This window comes from Lissotriton vulgaris, chromosome 6 (assembly GCF_964263255.1).
Source record: "Lissotriton vulgaris chromosome 6, aLisVul1.2, whole genome shotgun sequence".
NCBI classification, from domain to species: domain Eukaryota; kingdom Metazoa; phylum Chordata; class Amphibia; order Caudata; family Salamandridae; genus Lissotriton; species Lissotriton vulgaris.
In genome coordinates, this window is record NC_141694.1 from 1721891101 (window position 1) to 1721917914 (window position 26814).

A 26814-nucleotide genomic window follows, 5' to 3' on the forward strand; every position below is an offset into this window, starting at 1 on the left:
TGCATGGTAAACAAGATGGCTACATTCTCATGTTATTCTTTTCCTTAGATTTCTGCATCCACTTGTTACCACCCTAACTTGTGTCCATGAAGCAGACTGGCCCGTGTTGAGCTGCAATAGGATTTGAGCTGCCCTGCTCTCGCGGGCTTTAACATGGTCAAACATCTACTTCAGGTCACTCTATGTGTAGTAAACACCACCCATTGTCACATGTGCTCCCATGTCACCACTAGCTATAGGAAGAAATACTGTGTTTCCTTTCCAACCAGGCAACCGCTTGAGTGCATGTCTGAAGAAGCGACTCACGGGGTGGTTGTCATGCTTTGACAGTCAACATTCAACTCTCCTGTGCCTCTGGTGCAGGGCTGGTAGCGAGCGCTGTCAATCATCCTAATGCTACATGACTTCACTACAGGGGACGGTGGTGTTATTTGGTTTGAGTCACTGATCTCACCACTTCTAACTGGTTTGTATTTAAAAAGAATACGTCCAATTTTCAGGTGTGTCTTGGAATTTAGAGGACCACATCCAACATGCCCGAATTATAATGTTCTCCACTCCTCAAAATGTCCTATCTTAAGAAAAGGCCAGCATAAAACACTTCTAATGACTAAAACAACAAATGCATAACGATAAAGCATAAAAAGTCAAACAAACATATACACCCTCTCTTGGGTCTAAGTCAAACATGTTAGTCTTGACGAAACTTTCAAATTTACAAATGACTTTAAGTAAATGCTATTCACAAACAAAGCACTCGGTCCGATTGCCCAGGGTTTTGGCATTTGAAAAATCTCCATTCTAACTTGTCATTTTTTATGTAAAAATCTTTTTCTTTCTTACGTCATAGCACAGGCTTTAAGTTCTCCAGGACCAAGCTATCTCAAAACTCTCTTTAACTCTTTTTTACTTCACGCCATTTCATAAAACTCTGCTACTCCTCAATTCAGTTCTACTAATGTTCTGTTTTTCATAATTCATAGTGGTGTGACGAAGATTCATGAGGACGGCCCTTTAGGTGGCAATCACATAGCAGGAGGTAATATGAGTTGGATATGTCCTATGCTTGCACCCCTGCACCTTCTAGCCACAACTCCCAGGAGGCTCCCTCAACGCCACAGCTCTAGGGCATTCAGGAAAAACGCTGTTGCTAGAGTCAGAGACAAAACTTAATCACCTCCCCTTGACCACAGTCTGGGGACTTCCCAGTACACAAGGGGCACTTGAGGTACATCACCATTCTGCAAAAACACTTGACCATGCTCACATTTGGAGGGCCACCATCTTGGGATCACTCAGGCAGTTAACAACAGGGCAGGGATTCGAAAACAAAAGTAAAATAGGGGCCACTCTGTCACAGTAGAAAGCAGTTCGGAGGGATGATAGCACTAATTCCTGTTCCACTACAAGATGGAGGGCAAAATTGGCTCCCAAAAAGGGGACCAGAAAAGGGAGCCAGATGTCCAGCTTCAACTGGGCTCGTGAGCTCATGGTTGGTTACTTCTAAATCTCCATCTCCGGGGGAAGCAGGCGCGCTTTATATGTAACAGAGACATAGAACAGAAAACACAGGTTTCTGGGAGTAAATCTGATCGACTTATGGAGCATGTTCATGGCCTTGATATCAGCCATGACTGCGCTGCCACTGTGCATTACAGAAGGAACCACAACCATAAATGAGGTGCCCCTAAGAATATCCCAGGCTCACTTTTTGTACTTTGGGCTTAGCAGTAAATCTAACCTCCAGTCATATGTGCTTGCATATTTTGGTGTAATTAAGCCAATCAAACCACAAAACAGACGGAGGAATAACGTAAATGCCCAAAGCATGTTTAGTTAAAAATGCAAAAGAAATTGAACATGAAAAATACAATAAAAGCAAGCGCTAGCCATCCATCTAGTAAACCACTTTCCTTTTCTCAGCTGTGTGATATATTTGGCTGGTTGAGATTTCCCTTGCGGCTTAAGGTCCCATGCGTAAACTATTCCTGTAGAATTTAAGATCATGAAGGCCTTTCTTAGTGCCTCAGATCTCAGCTCACAAAACCTGGTTACCAGTCAAGTCCACTTATACAACATATTCATTTTTGTGCTAAAACTGGAGATGAGGCCTTTCACAGAGTGGACAGAGTCTAACAACTGGAACCAGGTCTGTATTCATACCTCTGACCATCAAGGTCGAAATATCGCTTCCTACTCATATGCGTCATTCCTAAAGAAATCTTTGTAGCAGAGACTAGAGCAGATGCACTGCGAGCTCAACTAAAGATGCAAATTGGTTTCTATCACCAGTCGATACGTGTTATTACAATTAAATATACTCCTGGTTGAAAACGGTACAGAATGGTAAACTTCTTAACTTTTTAAACAAGTGGGATATTTGAAAGCCATTTTTAATGTTGGGTCTTTTGACTTAAACTACACAACTTTCCAAAAACCATGAATATTTGCCTCAAAATCTTGAGATATTAATTGAAACAAATTTCAGGCATATTTGGCTGGATTAAATATATTCTGCTTCAAAATCATTTAAATCAGCACAAAGGCAACTGGACAAGGATGACCCTGTAACACCAACAGCTAACTTATAATACAAGGTTTATTAATTTTTTAGCCCATGTCAGGCGTGTAACCTGACACAAATTCAGGCCAGCCCATGCTCACAAAGTTTGCACTAAGAATGAGAGGAGATACCTTTTCAGTGAGAGCCAGGTGCCTGAGGCCTGGTCTCAGGCTCTCAAACAATTACTAAGATCTATTTTCATTGGTTGTGCTAATGGACTGGGTTTGGGTGGGGGCGGAAGGGGGGGGCACTTAGAGAAAATTCCTTATACATCTTCATAAAGAAAATCTGCAAGAATAAGTAACAGATTAGAGCAACAGAGCAGATAACTCATGAGTGAGTGGGGTTCTTGCTACAACAGTAGAAATGAAGTAGCAAATGGGGAAAGACTATTCAAGGTTTTGAAAACTGACACTGGAAGGCGAAAAGAGAATGGGGCACATAATTTCTAAAGTAAGCTTTCCATTGGAGATTTCACTTCAAGGTGAGAAACATTTCTCCAGTTTCTTCATTAACATTGGTAGAAACAAAAATAGCAACAAGGAAGGTAAGCAAGAACCAAGCAAAATTGTATGTAGAAAGTCTCTCACTAAACGTTTGCACTCTTCATTTGCAACATACAATTTATCATTAAATATTTCCCACAAATATTTTCTTATTTATGGTTTCCATTTGTTCCCAATTTTTAGCCTTTATTTGAAAAAGATCAGCACAAAGAGGGAGAACGAACCTGGCCCCATAAAAAGTGAAGACGAAACCTAAATGGTTGATGCAGAGCTTAAAATGGCTAAATATAAGGTGTGATGTGAGAAACATTTAGAGACCTTTTTGTTAAAACCTGAGGTTGTAAGAGATAGCACCCTTTAACGGGAAGGACGGCATTGAGATCCAGAAAGTTATTTAAATAACATGTGAAAAGAAGACAATTCTGCAACTAAACAAACTATTAAAAAAAACACCACAAATATACACTTGTCAGCAAATTTAGGCAAAAAGAAACCGTCCCAAACCTCTTTAACCAAGTTATTTGCACAGTGGAACCTCACTCACGTCAATACATCAGAATCAAGCAAATTCCCCAGTGGCAAGCAAATCCCCTGGTGGTGTCACCAACACGGCCGCATGTAGCAAAGCAACATAAACTAAAACAATCCCAATCATGAATCACCCAGACATCTCTCTTCTGCTTCAGTGCAACCTGGATATCTCCATGCCCTTCTGTCTCCTGTTGGTGCCTGTCTCCTGCTGTTTTTCGTGTTAGCTGCTCATTCTGCCCCCTCGCCTCCACTCGGTAACTACTCTTTATTTGTTTGTGCTGTCTAACATGCCTCCAACTGGTACAAAACACTGTAGCCAGACTGCTATGCAAATGCCATAGGAGGGAACGTATGTCCGGTCACCTTAAGGAGCATCACTGGCTAAGAGTCGAAAACAGGGTCAAGTTCAAAACTCTCAGCCTCATGCATAGAATAAAATGGGGAAATGCACCCAAATACCTCCAAACCCTAGTGCATACCTACACGCCGGCCCGATGCTTGAGATCCTCCACCCAAGGCCTTTTCTGTGTCCCCAAAACACGCCCAGCAAGGATGGGAGGCCGATCCTTCTCCCTTCTAGGTCCCAAGCTCTTGAATTCCCTCCCGCAACCTCTCCACTTAGAAACTCGCTACAATCATTTCCGTAAAGCCATCAAGACCTGGCTATTCAACCAGTAACTTGCCCGGTCTCCTCCCTGAGACTTTCTCCTCCCTCTTGGTTCAGTATCTTCTAGCGCCGGGAAACCGTTTTTGGGTAGCTGTCGCGCTCAATAAGCTCTATAAATAAATAAATAAATAAATACCATGCTCACTCGTCAAGAACTCCACCAAGATTTGGGACCTCATCAACTCCAACTCATCAGACCTCCTCTTCCTCATTGAAACCTGTTTCAACTCCACATCAGCACCAGACATCCCCGCAGTCACTAATGAAAACAAAATCCTGCAGCAGGACCGACGCATTAAAACAGGAGGAGGACGCTCCATCATCTACAAAAATACTATCAAGTGTACCTCTTACAATGACCCAGAACCCACTTTTATGGAACACATGCATTTTAACCTTCAAACAGACAGTTAAACCACTATCAAAGGCACCCTCACTTACCGGTTGCTAGGACCTTACACCCACTTCAGAAACCTCCTAACCGACCTCACAGCCCCCCTCGCCATAAGCAACAGAGACTTCATACTCAAAGGCAATCTCACTTTCATCTTGATGACCCCCACAGACTCCAACTCCTTCAACTTGCACGAAAGTCTACAGACCATCGGCCTCACTTAGCTTGTACAAAGCCCTGCCCACATCACCAGACACACCCTGCACCCTACCTTCTCTGCCAGCGCCAAGGTTAAAGTCAGCCGCATCACTCCACTCACATGGACCGGCCACTCCATCATCCACTTAAACATAACAGGACCATCAATCACCCCTGGGGGGTCTAGGAACACACCAACCTGCTGCTGGAAGAAAGTTACAGAAATGGAATGGTTCAACGACCTCCAACTACACTACACAGACCCCATGAACGACCTCATAAGCAACACAAATAACTCCAACAACTGAATCACCACCTGTGCCAATACCCTGCCGACCCTGAAAAACACCAAACCCAAAAGATCCAACAAACAAGCCAGCTAGTACAACACTGATAACAGAAAGTCCAAGAGATTTGCAAACAACTCAAAAGGAAATGGAGAATCACCCAAGGAACCACTGCATGAAGCACCTACAAGACTGAACTTAGACACTATCACCATCAAGTGAAAGACCCAGAAAAAGGCCCTGACCCTGAGAACGTAATCTAGCTCCAACAACTGTAATTAACTTTTCGCCATCTTCAAGGAATTCACCGAACGGACAGCAGCTACCAACACCATAACCCCTACACAAGAACTCTGCCACAACCTCTCTGACTTCTACCACAAACATATCATCAAGATCTACAGCAACTTTGAACCCCAACCCCCCCAATCAACCTTCCCAGCCTGCTAACCTCATCAAACAATGACTACCAACTGACAGCATGGGACCCTCTATCCATCGAGGACACTGCAGCAATAATGAAGACAGTCCACTCAGGGACGTCTATTTGCCCCCACCATATATACAGCCTGGGAAGAGCCACACACAGTGTTGCACTCACTTCAATCATCAAACCTTCCTCAAGATAGCCACCTTTAGAGATAGCAGGAAATACGCCAAAGGCATTACCATCCTCACAAAACTGTCTCAGTCGACCCCAAAGTACCCAACAACTACCGACCCATCTCACTTGTCTTCTTTCCAGCCAAAGTCAATGAGAAGACCATCAACAGACAACTTCCTGGCCACCTAGGATGCCACAAACTCCTGGATGACTCACAATCAAGATTTCGAAATAAAGCACAGAAATAGCCCTCATCCCTGCCATAGATGTAATACACACCATCCTTGAAAGTAGGCAGACCACCGTCATCATCCTCCTTGACCTCTCCTCCACTTTCAACACCGTCTCCCACTACACACTCATCTCCAGACTACACACAGCAGAAATACAGGGACTAAAATGGATAGCTTCCTTTCTCTCTTGAAGAACACAAGTCAGGCTCACGCCGTTCACATCAGAACCCTGGGAACTTCTCTGTGGGGTGTCACAGGGATCATCACTTAGCCCCATATTTTTCAACTTGTACATGACTCCTCTTGCTATCATCATCAGATCCCACAGAATCAACATCATCTCCTACGCTGATCACATCCAGCTCATTTTTTCCCTCTCAGACAACACCGCCACCACCAAGACAAACTTTCATGATCAGCGTAAAAAAGTGCTGTCCCAATTTCAGCACCAACAAAACTGAACTGCTGATCTTTGGGAATAAGAGCTCACCTTGGGACTACATCTGTTGGCCTGCTGAACTCGGACCCACACCCACCCCAACCAACCATGCTAGAAACCTAGGCCTCATTCTGGACACCAACCTAATCATTAAGTCCGAGGTCACACCTCCACATGCTTCTGCATCCTAAGCATTGTAATGTAAAATCTTCAAGTGGCTCCCACTGGGCGCCAGATGTACCATCACACAGGCCCTACTAACAAGCAGATTGGACTACAGAAATGCACTCTATGCTGGCATCCCAACCCATCTTCTTCACAGACTTTAAACCATCCATAACGCTACGGCCAAACTCATCATCGAACTCCTGCATCGATCTCACACTACACCACTCCTCAGAGAGCTCCACTGGCTCCCCATCCAAAAGCACTACCAGTTCAAACTTATCACTCATGCATTCAAGTCACTAAACAGCGCTGGACACACATATCTCAGTCAGCGGATTCACTTCCACCAACCCACCAGACAACTTCACTCAGCATCGCTGTCACTCGCATGCACACCCTAAATCCACAAAAGCAGAATGGGAGGTCTGTCATTTTCCTACCAAGCCGCCAAATCCTGGAAGGACCTCCCTCAACAAATCAGGGCCTCCTCCTCACTTCTTGAGTTTTGCAAGAAGCGTAAACACTGGCTTTTCAATTAGTCTTCTTGCAGGACAATCAAAACTGCCTGTATTCAGGCCTAGCCCCACCGCACACCTACTCTCACCTACTCAGCGCCTGGATACCTCAAGGGTGACAAACAGAACTCTACAAATCCACCTTACATTACTTTACAATCAATGGAGAGATATCCTGAAAGTTGTCAATGCCTGCCAAACGGGAAATGAAAACCCTGGTTTGTCTTAATGACCACAAAACCTCAATTTTCACGAGTGAACCAAAAACAACTAAACAAGAACCTCAGAAGGATGAGGAACAAAATGTACCAGGTTAAAATGGAATGACAGATTAGCACAAGTTTCGGACTCAATAAGAGGGACCATCATTAGACTTCTTAAAGGAAAAGACCGTATTGGAAAATCTACCAAATCTACCAAATCCTAAGGTGAAACAAAGATCCAGGGTAATCAGGGCCCAGACACAAGATATTGTTTGAATCACTCTCAATTTTTATTTATCATACACATTTGATAAAATCCTTACTAATCCATACTATGAAGTTTAAGAGTGCCATTAATTCTCACAAATCTCAAAGTAGCTACTTGCACTATCGAGGATGTGTCTGTTTATTGGACGGTTTGGTGCATACATAAATGCCCTTGTCTCTCTCTCGAAAAAAAAAATCACTTAAAGACTCCGTTTTGGTCATTGTAATTCTGCTTATTCTGGCATTGATGTTCATACCTATATTAACAAGATATTAAAGAAAAATAAAAAGTGGGTCAAATGTCAATATCGTCGATATAGTATCAGGTCGAGCATGTCTACGCAATAAGAGAAAGTTATATTTTAAAAATCTAGTTTCAAACTGTTTTTAAACTTAGTATACCAAGAAATTAATGTGTTTCTAGAGATGGTACAAAACATTTGACAGCTATTCATTACAGTGTGATGAAAAAGAACAGCCAGCTATTTTTCTAGGTCTGATCAAAGAACACCTAAGCTTCCACTGTCAAGGTAACACATTTACAAGAAATGGGGCTCAGTGCAAATGAATAATCAAATAACTACAAAAGAGAATTATTCTTTTGTTGTCTATCAAGTGAGGTCACTCAGGACTTCATTAAACCTGCCTGCTCAACATCATGTGATAGCAGAGACTTCTGGAAATCACAGAACATCCAGTTACAGTTTCGTGCACAGCAAGCACTATACTACCTTTGTCAATCAGAGGCATTTTAGTAAAGCACAGTGCCCATCCGCATGAGACATTTCTAAAAGAAGACATGAGCATAACAACATCAGGTTACACATGGGGTGGGTGAAATATTCCATTGCGCCCGTGGATTGGCAAATTTTAGCGACTCTATGTTACTCATGTAACGCAGAGTTCCAGCCAAATTCCGCAAATCGCCACATGGCAGAATTTTTTCTGACATGCAGCTCCAGAATGGTAAGTTTGCAAGCGCAAGCGAGATTTGACGTCTGAGAATTCTGGCAAGTTTTTTCTCACGCATGGACGTCGTGGGCAGTCTTGGCAATTTGTGGTTAGAAGGCTGACGCTCAAGTAGAAAATCTACTCAAGCGGCAGCAAAATCAACTTGCGTAGATGTGCCCTTTGGTCACCACGTGGTGCCATTCGGGCTGATTTTTCAGCACGGAAGCGCTACCAGAGCTAAATCGCAGCGCGAGCAGGGCGGCAGGCCTATTTGCACGTGTTGGCAGAACTCCGTGGAATCTCACTGGGTTTTTAAGGGACTCCACAGAATTCCACAGAGCCAAACTGTGTGAGATCCGCCCACCTCTAGGTTACACACACATATTATACGTTACGCTCTTTTCTTAATGCCCATCTCTCTTCCATCTCACAGACCAAATGATGCTTTACATTTGCCAAATGGAAATAAACAAGTTAACACAATGAATGTCTTCATCTCCTATGAGTGCAAACAAAAAATATGCAGAGTGGGAAGTAGAAAAAATGGTTTTCTTTAACAATCTGAGACCACTGAGAATTTGTTTGGAAGTATTTTCCCTTTTAGGCCTCACCTATAGACAGCTGTCTGTTGTCAAAGTACAGAGGGGCGCCTCTAACAAAGACTGTAAACTGACCCTTTGCTGGCCATACCTGGGTCTCCTGGATTGTTTTTTGCCACCACGATCCCGCAGGTGTCTCCGTAGGGGTTGTAAGGCGGAGAGGGGCGCGTGACATCATCTGGCAGTCTCCTTCAGGTCTCCCCCGCTGCCGCTGCACTTCGACAACCGTGCGCGGCCGCCGAGGGTGGAGACCACAAGCCCCACCACTCCCCGCGGCTGACCTCACCTGACCCCGCCCACCAAAGGATTTCGCGCCAGGTGGCACTTTAAAACAAGGAGAGAGGTCCTGCGTCGAGGGACGCGCGCAGGCACAAGGCAAAGGGCTGGCCGTCTGTGGCAGTCAGTGAACGGAAGAGGACGGGGCGGGCCAACCCCCTAACATCCATCCATTTGACACTGGACTTTGAACATTGAACATTGAATGACAAAGTACATATTATGTACAATAGCAATACTTAGAGGTCTTTGGGTTAGCTGATTGGTTGGCTTTCTCATCAATCTCACTTGTTTTCTTATTGTTCAATGGCATTACTCTCTTTGTGTGCTTGTCTTTCCTGTGGAATATAGTTTTTACCATACTTCTGTTTCAGGGAACTATTTTTTTTATTTCCGTACTCCATGGGAGTCCTTCTTTTTGTCTTGTTTTCTCCCACTTCCGTTATGTGCTGCTTCCCGATTCACATCCCACCCACCCCCCTCTGTTGCTCCTCCACCCTACGGTTGTCTGTTGCTTCCTACTCCCATTCCTGTCCAGCTCTGGTTTCCTAATCTCCCAGACAGCATCAACGATATCTCCCTGTTGACCACTTTCTTTCATACTCTTTTTAATGCTTCTTTAAGTTGTGGTTTAAATTACATGGTTTTAAAATTGTTTCTCAATAAATATCTGGTCCAGAAGCCATACATTTGGAGTTACAAAGGCGTACGTGTAAGGCTAAAGTATAGTAAAAGAAATGACTTACTTCTTAAAGAGTGTTTTTGCAGAAAATAAAACTCATCCGCTGGTATCTATAAATATGGAGAAGTATTTCAATTGGGCAGTTCAATCAAACTAGAGATTGGGGACAGTGCTATAAGACTAAGCCCTGGGACAACAGCTATGACAAAATACACATGCGATGGGAAACAGCCTTTACAACAAGGTTTTTACCTGGTTGTGCCTTTACCAGGCATTTTTTAGTACGCATATTTTTACTGCAAATATGCATTCACAACACATGGCTATACCACGCATTTAGGGTTAATTGGGGATGGTGGGGGTCTCCCCCACAAATACATTTTTACATCTAAAAACAATGCGTGGTATTGGCATGCGTTTTAAATCCATAGTCGCGGTAAAAACATGCGCGCTAAAAAATGTGTGTCAAAGGCTTGCAAAGTAATTGCTTGGGTTCTACCATCGTACAGCCCATTATACAGTCTTCCACTGTGCTAATTATTATGCTATGGGCATCCATATCTGGAGTGCCTTACACATTCTGTTCTAAATAACAGGTGAAATCCCAAAGCATCGGTCTAACCACCCCCACTCTGAGAGTGTGCATTAAGACCGACCGGCCATTGGAGAGTGGGGTAGATGCCCCTTTAAGCGGAGTCCAATCAGGGTCATAAACCACTTTTATTATACCAAACTGTACATGCCATACATAAAGAGGTCGAAATCAGCCCTTATGAAGTTTTTTGCAACTCATCTGGCCTGTAGTTTACCTAGCTAGTGCCTTGTTTTATAGGAAGATATTTATGGGTGTTGGCTGGAAAGGTATATTGCTATTTAGATGATTGATTACACCTTAGCTTATATAGCGAATATAATAAATATATTAATATATATAAAAAATATAGTCCTCGTCTTTCGTAGATTTCACTAGAGCAGAATATAAGTGTGAGTCCATCTCTGTTTCTATGGTCCCCTCGTAGTTTAATAGATCACAACCATAATTAAATGAGAAATCAAAAGACAGTAAGCAGTCTAGTGGATGACTTGCTGTCTGTGGACCTACACCCCAGCCTCTATGAAGGTGTCTATCTTTTCTAACCCCTATGCAAACCCCTATTTGCTCAAGGGTCAAAAGTCTGAATTGTGTGGGGTTTACTGCACCTGGTAATTACGGAGTTTTTTTTAACCCAACTCATTATATTTGTATCAGTTTATCACTTTGAACACTTGAGGAACATTTCATACCATTTGTTAAAAAAAATCTTATATTTGCACTTATTGCATAGTTCATATATACAAACAAAATGTAATAAACACCTAATGTCTATTGACTTAAGGCTATTTTTAATGTATAATTCTAAGCATGGGCATAGAGTACAAAGCAACAAGACTGGTTTGCATAATGGTTGATTATCTACTGGCAGAGAGTATCATGGTCTTTGCATGACTAGACCATGCATGCCTCAAGGCGCTGTCCTAGCGCCATGATGCAGTTTGAGTGAACGTTCAGATTTCATAAGTGCTTGCTGAGGCACTGGCAGTAGAAATGCGGATCACAAATGATAGCTATTGGGGATAATTTGAGCCACCAACACTGATGTCTGAGTAAATGTACCTGTGGGTCGTGATGGCATTACACTGGTAGGTTGCAGACTAGTGGGCTACTTTTCAAGCAGGATGGTCTACCATATCTCACCCACGAAACCCACCATACACCATCCTAGCTGTTGCATCTTCCAGTCACTTCCTCTAGTTTGGGGCTGGCTCAAACATTTTTGCCTGGGCAGATTTTAGTCTCCAGTCATGCCCTGCTGTAGCTCACATCTTCACTGCTGTTGCATCAAGATAAGCACCATCTGATCCACACATCATTAAGTTCAAGAATTTTGAGACAATTTCCCCTCCCATCCTGCACAATTGCCACCAACATGTCTCCCACAACAAACAATTCTTGCTACATTTATACGAGAGAAAACATATACTTGATTGCACACAACTATTTGAGTAACTCAAGTGCCATCAATGGGAAGAAACTGAAAAAATAGGCCAGGGTGATTTGACCACACCACTTTTTTGTTGTTGCAACTTAAGAGTCAGCTTTGCACCAGCCAAAGATAGAATAAGGTAAAAGGGTTTGTTGTGCCCCAGATTCCCCTAGAGTATTTGAGCAAATAGGCTGGTAAATGGATAATTCTAGATCTATATAGAGGAGGCTGCCATTCAGGAGTACATAATAGCTTCAAGCGCTGAGTCACAAAGAGACTCTTTTATCACCACCATAGAGGCTTAACATGGTTTCCTGGCTCGGAAACCCCCACAGTTCTAGTTTAAAAGGTATCGCATACTTAGGCAAATTTACAATGTCAATAAACTCAACAGTGGCATGGTTAACCCTAGTTGAAATTCTAATTTTCTTTAAAATTTTAACCACTTGGAATTTCATATCATTCTGATCTATAGATATGCCTGTATCATGACCAAAGTATAGTCAATAGGCTAATGTAAAACAAAGAGCAGAATGCTATACAAATATGGTATTTTTGAGTTACTGCTAAATAGTGATATGATATGAAATCACACTGAAGCATAGGGATTAGAAGGATAACAGTTCCTCACTGAGTAGGTTTGTGAAGCGACCAACACAATTGTTACCTCATGGATAAACCCTCATTTACCAATGTTAGTTTCATTACATCGATCAAAAACAAGCATCAACAAACCCAACAGCATTATCTTTATTAAGGTGCATGCATACAGGGACACACAACATGTATGAATACACTTACATATACTGCACATACATATACATATTCCAAGAAAAACACACCTGTGCACATCCACAAGTGCACAAACCAACAGATCTAGAGATACTCAAACATACACAGCACCAGACCGACATGTGTGCACATCAACAGGTAGACATCATAATTGCTCACAGAGTAACCAATAACAGACCCTCGTGCAAGCACCCCAACGCCCAAAGACCCCCAGATAGACTGCACACTAGATATTCTATTCTTTCAAGGACCAATACATTTCTCATTTACAGTTGCGAGGTCGCCCCGCTGCATGGCATGTACAAGTCCCAGGCTTTTATTTCACAAAGCATTATCAAGTGTGTTAGCTCTAAAGGGTCACATGGGGCACAGACAACAGGTCTGAGAATGTAATACATTGTTAAATTAAATGAAACCCTAGGATAGGAACATGACACTAGGGGTACTTGTGGTGATCTTGCAACACAAATTGTACAACGCAGTTAGCATGCATCAACTGTACTAGGTTTAATATTGAACACTAAACAACTCGTGCTTACAATCTAAATTCATTTTGATTCCTTTTCAATTCTTTTTCCTATTGCCTTAGTATTTTGTAGCTTACTACATACAATGCAAATGGTTTCTTTTTATTTTAGTCTGTCTGCATTTGAATATTTGTTTGAATTTCAAGTCAGTTTTGAAGAGTCCATTGTAACACATAAGTCTACTGGGCAATTCGTATCTGCTGATGGAGGCGGGTAGTGGGAGAGGGCTGGCACTTTCTTTTCTATTCCGTCGCGTCTCTGCACTAACATGATAACACATTAGTTGGACATGATCCGTTGGATACACGGGTGAGGCATTTGTTGTCCTTCTTTGTTTCTCTGGTGAGGAGTAGAACCTTAGACAGTCATTCCCCGCCCCCTCCCCCGACAGAAAATGAAATTATGACGAGTGAACTCTCTCTGTCAAAAAGTGTTGACGGGCTGTGTGGCCTTCTTAGAAGTACATCTGATGGGAAGACAACAACAACTCTCTGTTGCATGAGCCATTTCTTATCAACGGGGCAATGCTTCCTCGTGCCCTGCTGTGCAAGTTTCTTACAGAACCTTCTGATAAACCCTGGTGCATTCTGGCAAGTTAAACTTGATGATGCTTGGTGAAGGGCCTTGCTGGGTTTTTGGCAGTGCGTTTAATTATTCTGATAGCCCTACTAAGTGATCTAATAAAAAACAAGTCGTTTGGGTACATACTGTTTGTTATCACTCGGAATTCTTAAAAATAGAATTCAATTTCTACAGAAGCCCTTTGTCTTTGCTTGTTCAACAGACATTTGTTTTCAGAAGAAAACTCAGCATCATTAACTCTGAAATGTATTGTGCAATAAATACTATCTGCGACTGTAGAGGCTTCCAAATAAGTTTTGATTTACCGCATTTCCCAAGTAATCTACAATCTACAAAGTATATTGCAGATTTCAACAAAAGTTTCCTTCTAGCTCAAACAGATCCAAAGTTTTTTAAAGAATGCATGTTTCTGTAATTGTGGTTAGGCTTTCAATAACAGCACATCCTATGTCCAGTGTATCTACCAACAAAAACTTACCAAAATCTTAGCATTGATAAACTTGATTCAAAATATTCTATCTGCGGGACAAGATGTAGGCAGAAAGCACAATCAGCTCTCATAAGGTGTTTTCTAAAGCATGCTAAAGACATAACATCTGAATACACTGAATATGTTATGGCTGATTATCTCAAGTAAATACATTCTGTTAGCAGGTGTTGTGCATATACAACACACCAGAAGAGGAAATTATTAGATTAAAGTTAACTAACCAGGCACACGGGATGCCATAAAGGCAAATGGTGAATCTGAACTGACCTCCATGAACTTTACATTAATAATTACACCACAGATCAAAAGCCTGCCATCTACTATGAGGGATAAGTTGTTTATAGGATGTTACATAAGGTAAAAAAAAAGCAGGACATGATAATACTTCCCATCAGTTTTTAAAAAGTTGGGAAATATCTATAAGACAATGAGTATTTTTTAATATATAATCTGCTAATGACCATGCTTTACTTTAGACACTGTCCTGTAATACTGTAGAAAAGAGGTTGAGAATCCTACCTATAAATGGAATTCTAGGATACGGACTTCAGCCAATGAATATTATCAATTCAAAGACATTGTTGGAGGTTAGTGCAGTTTTTGAGGTGGAATTTTGCAGGATTGAGGACATTCTCTATTGATACACAATATTGATAGATCATCATTTTCATAAGACTGTAATTTCAAATTGATTATTGATCTCATACACTTAAAAAAATCACCTTGGAAAATAATAATACTATGTGTAATTGTAAAGTGCATCTTCAACCAGAAGAGTACCTTGACACTGAAATAATAGGTATTTATTGTTAGCCACCTCAGTGGTACTCATTCTATCAATCTCATAAGGGTGAAGACCTACATGGACCTGCCAGGATTCGAACCTGTGACCATAGGATCAAACACAGGGTCCCCCAGTGGATACAACAGTCCTCTGTGCCACCAGACCTGTTTGTTACTTATTTTGAAAGTTGATAGTTATTTAGTACCCAATTACTAATGGCTCCACTGCATTATGATGTTGCCCTTCACTAAGGGTGTGTTCCTGATACTTGTGACATGCTCAGTTTCTTAATGTTTTAGTGAGTAAACCTGTGGAAAGATGATGGCTTGATCTGGGAACATTTGCTTTTGAAAGAACACCGACTGACAGTACAGAGAAGGCCTTCCATACAATTCAATAGATGAGTTCTCAAGTATGACGATGAACAGTATTTGCTATTGGCCACCACAGTGAAAGGACATTGTCTGTGAAGTGACAGCCTGTTGATACTCTGTTGGGTGATTGGTCCCTCCCTCTTAAATTACTATGACTTTCCACAGTAAGCAAGGGTTAGAGGATATGAGGTACGTCTTAAATGGGAGGGTTGTCAGTACCCTCCTCAAGATTGGATTTGGTGTCATTAATTGTAGGTCAAAATGAGTGACATATGATCCATGTATCAAAAGCCACAAAGAGATCAAGAACGTGGAAGTAACTCAGCCCGTTTTCAGGTAGCCTTAGTTCGACCTTTAGCAGCATTGCCTTTTTGGCCCTTGTATGTCTTTTTGTTTCTCAATTTTTTTTTTTTTGTTTTATTCAATATTCAGGGGAGTGGAGTTTTTTATTTGTGATGTTCACTATCATTTTTTTTATGACTTATAATAGTGAGGAATTTCATGCCGGTAATGTTTTTGATCAGTTGCAATTTTTGTGGTTACAAGTTTGCTGTTTTTGTCTAGTTTTTTCATGACACTTTTCTGTCTTTTTGGAATGGTGTCAGAGTTTCACCTTGGTGGATGTCAATGATAAAAGAATCTGGATCTGGTAGGAAAAATGAACCTTCAATCAATTTTTTCAATTGTCTTGAGTTTGTAGACTTCCTGGCTTGAAGAGCATTTGACCTAATGTGGTTAGGAAGATATTATTTGAAGTAACTTTAGATCAGCCATGTGGTGGTGTGGTTCCAAGAAGAGCTTTTGTTCTTTATCTGGGTTGCAGATTATGCCCTTGTGGACTTCTATAGAAATGCTTACAAGTTCACGTCATAGACATTCAAATGTCTGAACGCATGTCAATTTGCATTTGTGAACTCTTTTTTGCATTATGGAAACTGTCTCCAATTTCGTCTATGCAATCTAATTTGAGAGTTTAGAAGCTACCGGGATGTTGTGTGTCCATAATTGTTAGTACTACGAGAATGAAGCATATATCATTTAGGATAAGGAAGTACAGGTTGAGTTTTTCACTGATGAGCCAACCAGCTTTCCATCGTCAATGCACAGTTTGCAAATGATACTGGATCATTTGTGGTACTTGATTTTAGCTCCAAAATAATCCAAAGATTAAGTATCCACATGATCAAATTTAAGCAGAAAGAAAGCACATGCATTACGTAAGGCTGGGCATCAATATAGGCTATTTGGAGACACTTTGCAACCGCTGTACCAGACGTGCCACAATCCATTCTAATACTATGCAACCAGGTGCTGTTTTTTGGAGTCTGCTCAACAAAGTAACTTGATAGTAAACAATGCTCCCAAAAAGTCCAGCATGGCCGGGAGATGGATGGGGTAAACATCCAGTGTATTTCTCAGACCGCCTGTGACAGCCACTAGGACTGACTCTGATCCGTGCCCTTGGAGAAAGCTTGTCTGAAATAGATGCAGAAATTGATGGGATTCTGAGCATCAACTTAAGCAACTTTTCGGTAAAATTGATTTTTGGCATGTGGTGGTTTGCAGGGTCTAATTAGCATGCTTGTACACACGATAGGTGCTTTGCGATATTTGCAGCAAACAAATAAAAGACAAACTATTCATGAAAGCCTCTCGGTACCTCAGTAACATGTTAATCTATGCCGCAGTCAGATAGGGCCTTAAATAGTTAACATGTGATATGTAGCTCACAACGTCTTCCACTTATGGGTGAGGGAGTGATGCATGCACATCGCAAGACTTTCTCCCCCACTACCAGTGGCCTGCCTGCCCCATTGTTCACCCCTCATCTTTTTAAAATTTATTTTTCGGGACAATACATGTAAGAAAGCTAACTCTCTGAGGAATGACATCACGGTTTATAGTGGAGCGGATGTTGGCTGCTGTGTGGTTAAGATAAAGAGCTCGGAGGTCAGTCATGAGTTTATGTGTAACTTGTCCAGGATTCTTCGACTCTATGCTGTCTTGTCCAAGACTCACTGTCAGCGCCAGTAGTAAACCCCCTCACTGCGTTTTTTTTCTCATTTCAAAGAATAGTGTCTGAAACCTTAAAAGTGCTCATGTAAATTAACATTTTGCATGGCTGTCAAGTTTCCTTGGTCCGTGCGTGTCTAGTTAGGCCAGCCCAGGATCTTTCTTTAAATTCTGAGACTCACAGTATTATTTAACTCTGCATTAAAACTAGGACTACAAATCCCATAATTCAAAGAAAAAAACCGGGACTGGACTGACTAGTAACGCATGGACCAGGGATAATTGTGGTCGTCTGATCACAAGGTTTATACATTCCCTTCCTCCTGGTGTTCATCCTGGACCCCTTCAAAAGCCCACGAATAAGCACAAATTGGGGGTACGGGATGACTCCCCAACCCTTTAGGCAGATCCTTCAGCAATCTAGTCGACTGCTGGCCCACACTTTTACCCCACCCCACGCTACACACAACCCAGCGTTAGAAGTGGGCGGGGACGGAAGGGCACGGCGTGCCCTTACTTCTTAAAATTAAGTTAGTCCGTTCCCCTACTTCTTAGTTTTGAAAGAGCGTACCGGGGACTGTAAAATTGCCATACTTTAAAGTACACCTTTTTTTCTTTTTCACGCATGAGTGGTGCAACGTGAATATTCAGAAGGCCTCTGCACTGCGCCCGGCCTCCTCCCCTTCCCCACTGGGTCTAATGGGCCTGCAAAGTGAGACTGAAAGGGCCATCAGTGTAGCATAGTGCGAAAACGGCTACTCTGATGGCCCTGCGGCTGCTGTGAGCCCGTGATCACACCTCATTTGTGAGGACGCTGCCAGCAAATTTACATGCCAATTTAAAGCTGCTATTAGTTGGGTTTTGTGGCAGTGATATTCAGTGTTTACCTGCTGAAGCAACGTTCATCAATGCCTACCAGACTGTTTCCCGGCAATCTCGGCCCGGAGGTGCACCGGGGCCGTTTTCACGCCACTTCTAGTTCTGTTGACAGTTGTCCTCCCCATACAGGCCCCGGTGTAACACACACCATTCCAAAGATGTTTGAGAAACCCAAGGGCAAGAGTGGTTTTGCACCCATAACCAAACGAGTAAGCTCATATTTGGAAGCAGTATTTACACCACCTCCTGACCCATGTGCACATGATTTGGCAGATTTAATAATTGCATGTACTAACAGATTTGCCCCCCTGCAAAGCCCCATTGATAATGACGCCATCTGTGCAGACAAATCTTTTCCAACTCAAGCAATGACAGCCCCGGCGTTTGACCCCAGTATTTAGGAGTCTGTTAGTGATTTAAGAAAATATTCCAATGTTCTGAAGTCTATGATTGGTGACCTTATGGGGATGATGAAGGGCAGGAGCAGTGATGGGGCAGGAGCAGTGATGGGGCAGGAGAGGCGACAGGGCAGGAGAGGAGACGTGGAAGGAGAGGCAATAGGGCAGGAGAGGTGACCGGGCACAAGAAGTGACGGGCAGGTGACATGACAGGCAGGTGATGTGACGGGCAGGTGAGGTGATGGGCAGGAGAGGTGACGGGGCAGGAGAGGTGACGGGGCAGGAGAGGTGACGGGGCTTGAGCTAGAGCAGTAACCGGGTGTGAGCGGTGAAAGGACAGCAGCGGTGAAAGGACAGGAGAAGTGAACGGGGCAGGAGCAGTGAACGGGGCAGCAGAAATGAACGGGGCAGCAGAAATGAACGGGGCAGGAGTAGTGAACGGGGCAGGAGCAGTAAACGGGGCAGGAGCAGTAAACGGGGCAGGAGCAGTGAACGGGGCAGGAGCAGTGATAGGGCAGGAGCAGCGACAGGGCAGGAGAAGCAACAGGGCAGGAGAGGAGACGTGGAAGGAGAGGCAACAGGGCAGGAGAGGTGACCGGGCACAAGAAAGTGACGGGCAGGTGACATGACAGGCAGGTGATGTGATGGGCAGGTGATGTGACGGGCAGGTGAGGTGATGGGCAGGAGAGGTGACGGGGCAGGAGAGGTGACGGGGCAGGAGAGGTGACGGGGCAGGAGAGGTGACTGGGCAGGAGAGGTGACGGGGCAGGAGAGGTGACGGGGCAGGAGAGGTGACGGGGCAGGAGAGGTGACGGGCAGGAGCAGTGAACAGGACAGGAGCAGTGAACAGGACAGGAGCAGTGAACAGGACAGGAGCGGTGAACGGGGCAGGTGCAGTGAGCGGGGCAGGAGCGGTGAGCGGGGCAGGAGCGGTGAACAGGGCAGGAGCGGTGAGTGGGGCAGGAGCGGTTAACAGGGCAGGAGCGGTGAACGGGGCAGGTGCGGTGAGCGGGGCAGGAGCGGTGAGCAGGGCAGGAGCGGTGAACAGGGCAGGAGCGGTGAGTGGGGCAGGAGCGGTTAACAGGGCAGGAGCGGTGAACAGGGCAGGAGCAGTGACGGGCAGGAGAAGTGACGGGCCAGAGAAGTGACGGGCCAGGAGAAGGGAGGGGTCAGGGGAATTGACGAAGCAGGAGTGTTGATCGAGCATGAGCAGGAGTACTGGCTGGACAGGAGCAGTGAAAGGGCAGGAGTAGGCGTTTCCCAGGGCGACTGGAAGGGAAGGGGGCCAGTTTAGTTTGGGGGGACCGGTTTTGTACAAGTGCAAGAGTTTTAAAAACACTGCAAAGTGATTTGTATATTCAGCAGGTTTCGGTCAACAATACAAGTGCCAAGATAACTTTGGTAATCAATGTACATGCTGGAGGAGTATGTGAGCATGTTTTGTCTAGTGGCTATTTTACTCATCTAAGGTAGTGCAGAGGGGTAATATGCCTGCTGCAAAGAACATGTACCATGCATATCAAAGAGCAATATGTTATGTGTATAGTTCAGTGGGTACTGCTTTGTGTTCACTTCCCGAATGAAAGGACACTTGAATACATATGGCCTGGCAGTTTGGGCTGGACTGTTCACATTGGGCGCAGGATCAGGACTGATTTTCATATGGCTGGGTCCAAACTGGAATGGCATGGTGAGCAAAAAACTATGGATTTAACCCTTTCGATGCTGATGACGAGCTCAGCTTGTCATGATGCACAGTTGAGCTGTGCTGATGACGAGCTGAGCTCGTCATGAATACATACTAAGAGCAATTTCCAGCACAGGGGGGGAAAACACCTAGCAGCCAAGGTGTTAAGCCCCGATCTCTGAACTGGGGTGAATGTATGACCTTGTTCTGCATTCTGTCCATCAATTGTTCTTTTTGCATTTGTCACCCCGAGTGGGACAGGTATGCTCAGACATGAGTCCCATGCTCTCCATACCAATGGAATCAAGCTATCCTGGCTGATGAGGGCTGAAAGCCCGAAACTGGTCCTAGGATGCTTGTTTCCAGTCCAGGGAGGACCTGGCCTGGCAGCTTGGGCTGGACTGTTCACATTGGGCGCAGAATCAAGACTGATTTGCATATGGCTGGGTCCAAACTGAAATCGCATGTGAGCAAATAAACAATGGATTTAGGCCCATCTCTCTGCACTGGGGTGAATGTATGATATTGCTCTGCATTCTGTCCACCAGTTGTTCTTTTTACTATATTATGATTGAGCAGCCAGCTGGCTGACATGAATATGAAGGAGCCTTTGTGGGTTTCTGTGAGTCTAGATTCTCCTGAAGAGTACCTTTCTCTTCTGAGCCCTGCTTAACACATGTGTATAGGAGGAGCCCTGCATTCATGACCTCAATGTTTGAGACAAAAAATAATCATGGATTTCTGAACAATGAGAGTAAAAGCATTAAGGTAACATGTTGTTCCTGCTTATATTTCACATGCTTTACATAAACCTGTATTCCCTATGAGTATTTGCTTTTTCCTGAATTAAACCTCAAATAAACATATCCATTCTTTTAATTAAATAACGTTATAAGCTGTAACTGGTCAGTGAAATGCTAAACGTACTAAAAATTGGTATGTTTTGCTATTTCTAGCCACACCCCTGACTCCGCCCACTGATTCAAACTTCGGTTGTTCCAGCCCCCTGATTCTCCACCCACAGTTCCCCTACTTTTTTCCCCCACTTCGACCACTGACACAACCACTTCATGAGTGTCTCGACAAACGGCACAGCCAATGGCACACATTGCACAGTCAGCATTTGGAATTACAGGGAAAAAAGAGGAAAACTACTCGGTCCTGTGTTTCTACAGCCTTTGCTTTGCTCTTCTCTTTCCTTAATAACACGTATAGTGAACCGAAATCACCACCCTGCCAGGGAGCTGGGAAGAGGCGGTAATTTAATCCCAGAGGCGAGGCGTGAGGCGCTCTGATCAATTTCCCCCCCCACCCGCCATGACAGCCAGGCCCTGAAACAGCCGCCGCGCGGCGGGCCTGACAGGCAGCACCAAACATGGAGAGCGCGCGCGAGGGAGCAGCGCGAGGGGGCAGAGGCTTGGCCGGCCCGGCTAGCAACCAGCGTTTACAAACACGAAAACACGGGATCAGATGGGCGGCCATAAATTACAGCGGGATTACAGCGCGCAGGAGAAATCTCTCAAAATAAAACACTGGCCTGCGAGCTCTACATCTCTGTTCGACCCTCGCGGGCCAACTGCAAGGGGTTTTCCCCATGTCTACGGCGCTTCGATCTACGCTATAGCAGCTTATGTTAGAAAAGAGGGCTTTTCGCCGCTACATATTTCTATTCACTTGCTTGAATGCGGTTGGGACATGAGATTTTCACTTTGAAAAAACACTAATTAATTCAGTTCAATCAAACGGCATTCTCCCAGAGCAGACTGCAAAACAAGTATTCTGGTTCCAATTCGGATTAATTACCAAACCAATGAAAGAGACAGCTCTGACCTAACTCCGCTTGTGCGTGGTTTGTAGCCTCACTGCAGCCGTGCCATGTTATCGTCATTTCCTAATACAGACAAACTGTCACGCGGAGGTGCATTCGGAACTTGAGATAAGGGCCTGTCCCAACCCTCTCCGCCCGCAGACATAACTCTTTCGCGGATTTGTGAATACATGTCAGCCGTTTGTGAATGCTCGCACCTATTTTTAGCTAGGCTGATGTAACTTTCAAGAACGATGTGTTTGTTTTCGATGTTTATGTGACGTTAAAATGTATACAATGTGCAAGATGCTGTGACTAGTAACAACACCTGTTGTTTACAACACTTTGAAACTGAAAATCAAGTCGTAAATAGCTGCCTGCAATTTCTTGAATTTTTGTTATCTTTATTAATAAAAAAAACAGCGTTTATGACAGCGTTTGAGGGTGGTATGTAATTTTTTTTAAAAACTCATGTCGATTGGTATGGCAGTGATATTCCATTAGAGCCCTGTATATGAGTCGGGTGGACCAGTATGCCGACGTGGGGTGATGCTTTGCCCGATTACAGCTGGCTCGGGGTTCCTGCACCCATGTTTTCCAGGTGCCAAAACACCAGGCCTGGTTTTACCTGCTGGAAAAGCCAACCTATAAAACAATGCGGAGATCTGGAAGGAGAGTCTGGGCACACATGGCAGTCTGGTCACATTCACCACCTACTACAGTACATTGGAGAGAATGGATAGCTCTTCTCTGATTGGCTCTCGTCTCCTCTGCCCTTCACCCCTCCCCAGACACCTGCATGCGGCACACCAACCAGCAGCTGGCAAATGCAATCACTTTATTTGGAATGGGGATCCGCAGGCAGATTTTGGTCAGTAATACTGGGTCCATGTGTTATTCCTCATTCCAGGCAGAAAAACAAGAGGAACGGGATTGACCTGCAAGGGTACCAACTGTTAGTGGCATTTCCACCCACACAGTATCTGCACCCAAATACGGTCACTCGTAAGGTGGCCATAAAATGAACAAAACAAGAGAGCCCTTATTACTTAAACTGCCTGGTTGGCGCTATTTCTTTCGGCTGCTTCAATTGCACTGAGGTGCTACTTTAGCACCATGTTACAAGCGTCAGTGTTCCTGTTTGCTATGCTAGACAAAATACAAATATTGGGCCTAGTTCAAAAATATCTTCTACCTGAACTGTTCTAGCACAGATTAGGAGAGAAATATGTTTGCACGCGCACGAATTCAGAAAGAAACTGCAAATGCAGAAAATACCTTGCACGGGCAATCTTTCCCCTGTGCAGATTTTGTCTGTGTGTGGAGTGGGGGAAGGAGGGTATGGGGGTGCCAGACATGTGGCAAAGGGAGACACGTGTGCATCCTTCATTCCCGAAGGGAAGAGGTGCTCTCAGGTCAGAGCCAGGTGTACCTCACTTCCCATACGGCGGTCCTGGCCTAGTCTCCGGGAGACGGGCAGTGCAGCCAGGGACTAGAAATGTTCGCTGCCTGTATTACGGTTTGTGTGCCCAACCACTCATGTGATAGATAAAAAGTGCAGTAGAGTTAATGTTCCTAAGCAGTGCTTGGAATGAAAAAACAGATGTGCAGGAATCGTATATAACAGAGTGTCTACTTGCGTCTGAGAAGTGCCAGCACTCTCCAATTCAAAGCATTGCACCTCTGCTGAGACGTGTCGATACAGCGTACCCAACAGCACCGGCTCATTTGAAGCATTGTCCCTAAGGGTAGCAACTGTAAATCCAACCATTGAGAGGCATGGGCCTTCTAAGGCCAGTAGATGTGGAAGTTGCTCCTATGGGGGCAAGACTGCTGACGTAAGCAGGCCCCGTCACCACGCCCACATTTTTCATGGGAACTAATGCACGGCTACCTGATACACCGGACGAATGCACTTTATCACAGGTGCCGGGGACTCGTTTCCTCGACATCACGGGCATGACACTTATAGGGTGTACGTCGGGCTATATTGCGGGGAAAAAGAATATCTTCTATCTACTGTTCCTGTCTCTCGTTTTTGCAACGGTGCCCTATTTTAGGCAACTATGAGATGGCAGCCCTACTTGGCTGAACTTTGGAAGAGGTGCTTTTTCATGATCATTTAGCCCCTTTGGGCAAATACCTTGAGACACGGGTTATTTTTAAAGAGGCATAGTATCCATGAATCCGGTTCTCTTCATTTGAATGCGGAGCCCTTTATAAGTTTGAACGCGATACCGAACAACTATTGGGGATTGAGATAACAATGGTCTCCGCCACAGATAACTTCCACAGATTTTGGTTCCAAATTTTGACTTGAAATTAGAAACGGCGAGAACATGGGGATTGTTCCTTGATTATTTTGAAACACAGGAAGACTCCCCTTATAGGAAAAAACTAGTGAGCTACCATTGAATGAGGATACTACCTTTGGAAGCATCTTTGATGCTTATTGTATGATCAGTTCGAGAACGTGAACACCTGGGACGACTCCACCTTGGTGACACACAGTAGTGAGGACTCTTATTTAACTGATTGAGATCCCCAGTATCAAGGTGCTCTCTGCGTAAGCCCTGATGAAGTTCCCGTGGCACTAGGGGAACGAAACGCGTTGGCTGTGCCGTTTTTATGAAAAGAATGAATATGAATAAAGAAAAGAACTTTCAAAAAACGTTTTCGCACAACTGACTTTATTGGAGTGCACCTTCCTTTTTCTATGAACGTTGTGTTTCTTATACATCTTCTGGCAGCGGGTGTTGGGAGAAGTTGCACCAGCATATATTTGAAACAGACAGAATCAATGTGGTTGACCTTGGTCTGCTGCTGTGGCTTTTGTATTTTTTGTAAATCCAACCATTGAGAGGCATGGGCCTTCTACGTCCAGTAGATGTGGAAGCTGCTCCTACGGGGGCAAGACTGCTGACGTAAGCAGGCCCCGTCACCACGCCCACATTTTTCATGTGAACTAATGCATAATTGAGCGGTGGGTGTGTCCACAGCTTTGTTATGCAAGGACTGTTGGGGCACAAATGTTCATGCAGCATCAGTGTTTGCTGCTCAGCCTTCCTCATGCCAGCGGGTACGGATTTTGAATCAGGACCTGCTATCAGATGCTATGCGGTACACACTCGATGGACATTTTACCCCTAACAAAGATGTGCCTTGAGTCCATTGATTTTTGCGGCTGCAAAACAGCAGGCACCAGCAAAAAAATATATATATAGCTCACCACTTAGCTATATATATGATTTTTTAAAACGCATATAGTTCCTTATGGAAACATTTTGCATAAGGGTTAGTCTTACATTTTGCAGAGGGCTCAGAATCCTGAAAAGTGTTAGCAATTGAAACCTTTCATATTAGGGGATAAGATGGCAAATGTTCCACACTGCAAAGAATAGGAAGGTTGTGTGATATTTACCAACATTCAGCTTGCACATCTGTCCCAACACTGGAGCCTAGGAATGAAGTACTGAGTGGGCCTTCCAGAATACCATTTGAACAATTTTTATTTCACACAATCAAACTGAGTGTGGCTCTGGGTACTAGCCCCTCTGCTCTCTTGCTACTTGCCTTCAATGGGAGACCTAGGCAGTGGTTGATCTTAGTAGACAACCTCCTGTCAACCACTGAACTCTGGAGTTTATCGAGATCTTTGAACCTTGGCAGCAGGTGGATATGGCTTGCTCTCTTTGATGTGGACTATAGTGCGGCTATTGAGATTGAAGTGCATGGTTTACACACTTCATTGCTTGCTCCCTAACATGGCGCCTACTTTCAGTGCCTCCAGGGGTTATTATCAGCCTTGCACAGCTCATATTCAAAGCCTAGGTGGCAACACTTGGCATTGCTCTTTTAAAACAGTTTTTTCACCATCTTGCTATTTTTAAACATTAGCTTTTTTTTCAGAAATAGCCCCACTAGAAATTGTATTAATATTTTTGTCTGCCTCCCTATTTTTTGCGATAGTTATAGTGGTCTTAAGTTTGTTTTGCACTTTCTATACAACCTGATGTGTCCATTGTATATTGAACGAGTATGGATTATGAAATAAACAACCAAAGAACAGGCATAATTTGTGTCCAGTCACACTTGCACAGATATCTGGATAAATACACTTTTGTGCCTCCACGCTGAAATACACTTCACTTTGTTTGATTTCTCAGTTTAAAATCCAAAACATGATGGCTTTTCCTGAATAAACTAAGAATTTTTTCAGTTGAAACAGCTTTGGCTAAACATATTCGTCACTGCTCCCACATTCGCTCACCTTCTCTTCCCCACACACCAAGAGTGTGACACACTTAACATTACTAAGGAAACTGACACACTGGTTGACCTAACCGCACTTAAGGACAACTTCCAAAAATATCC

The 26814-nt window shown here is 43.9% G+C and overlaps 1 protein-coding gene across 2 annotated transcripts in view; it reads right to left on the minus strand.

Moving 5' to 3' along the window:
- Positions 1-26814, minus strand: part of DUSP10 (dual specificity phosphatase 10) — a 103374-nt gene that overhangs the window by 69681 nt on the left and 6879 nt on the right. The gene's annotated exons all lie outside the window — the stretch shown is intronic.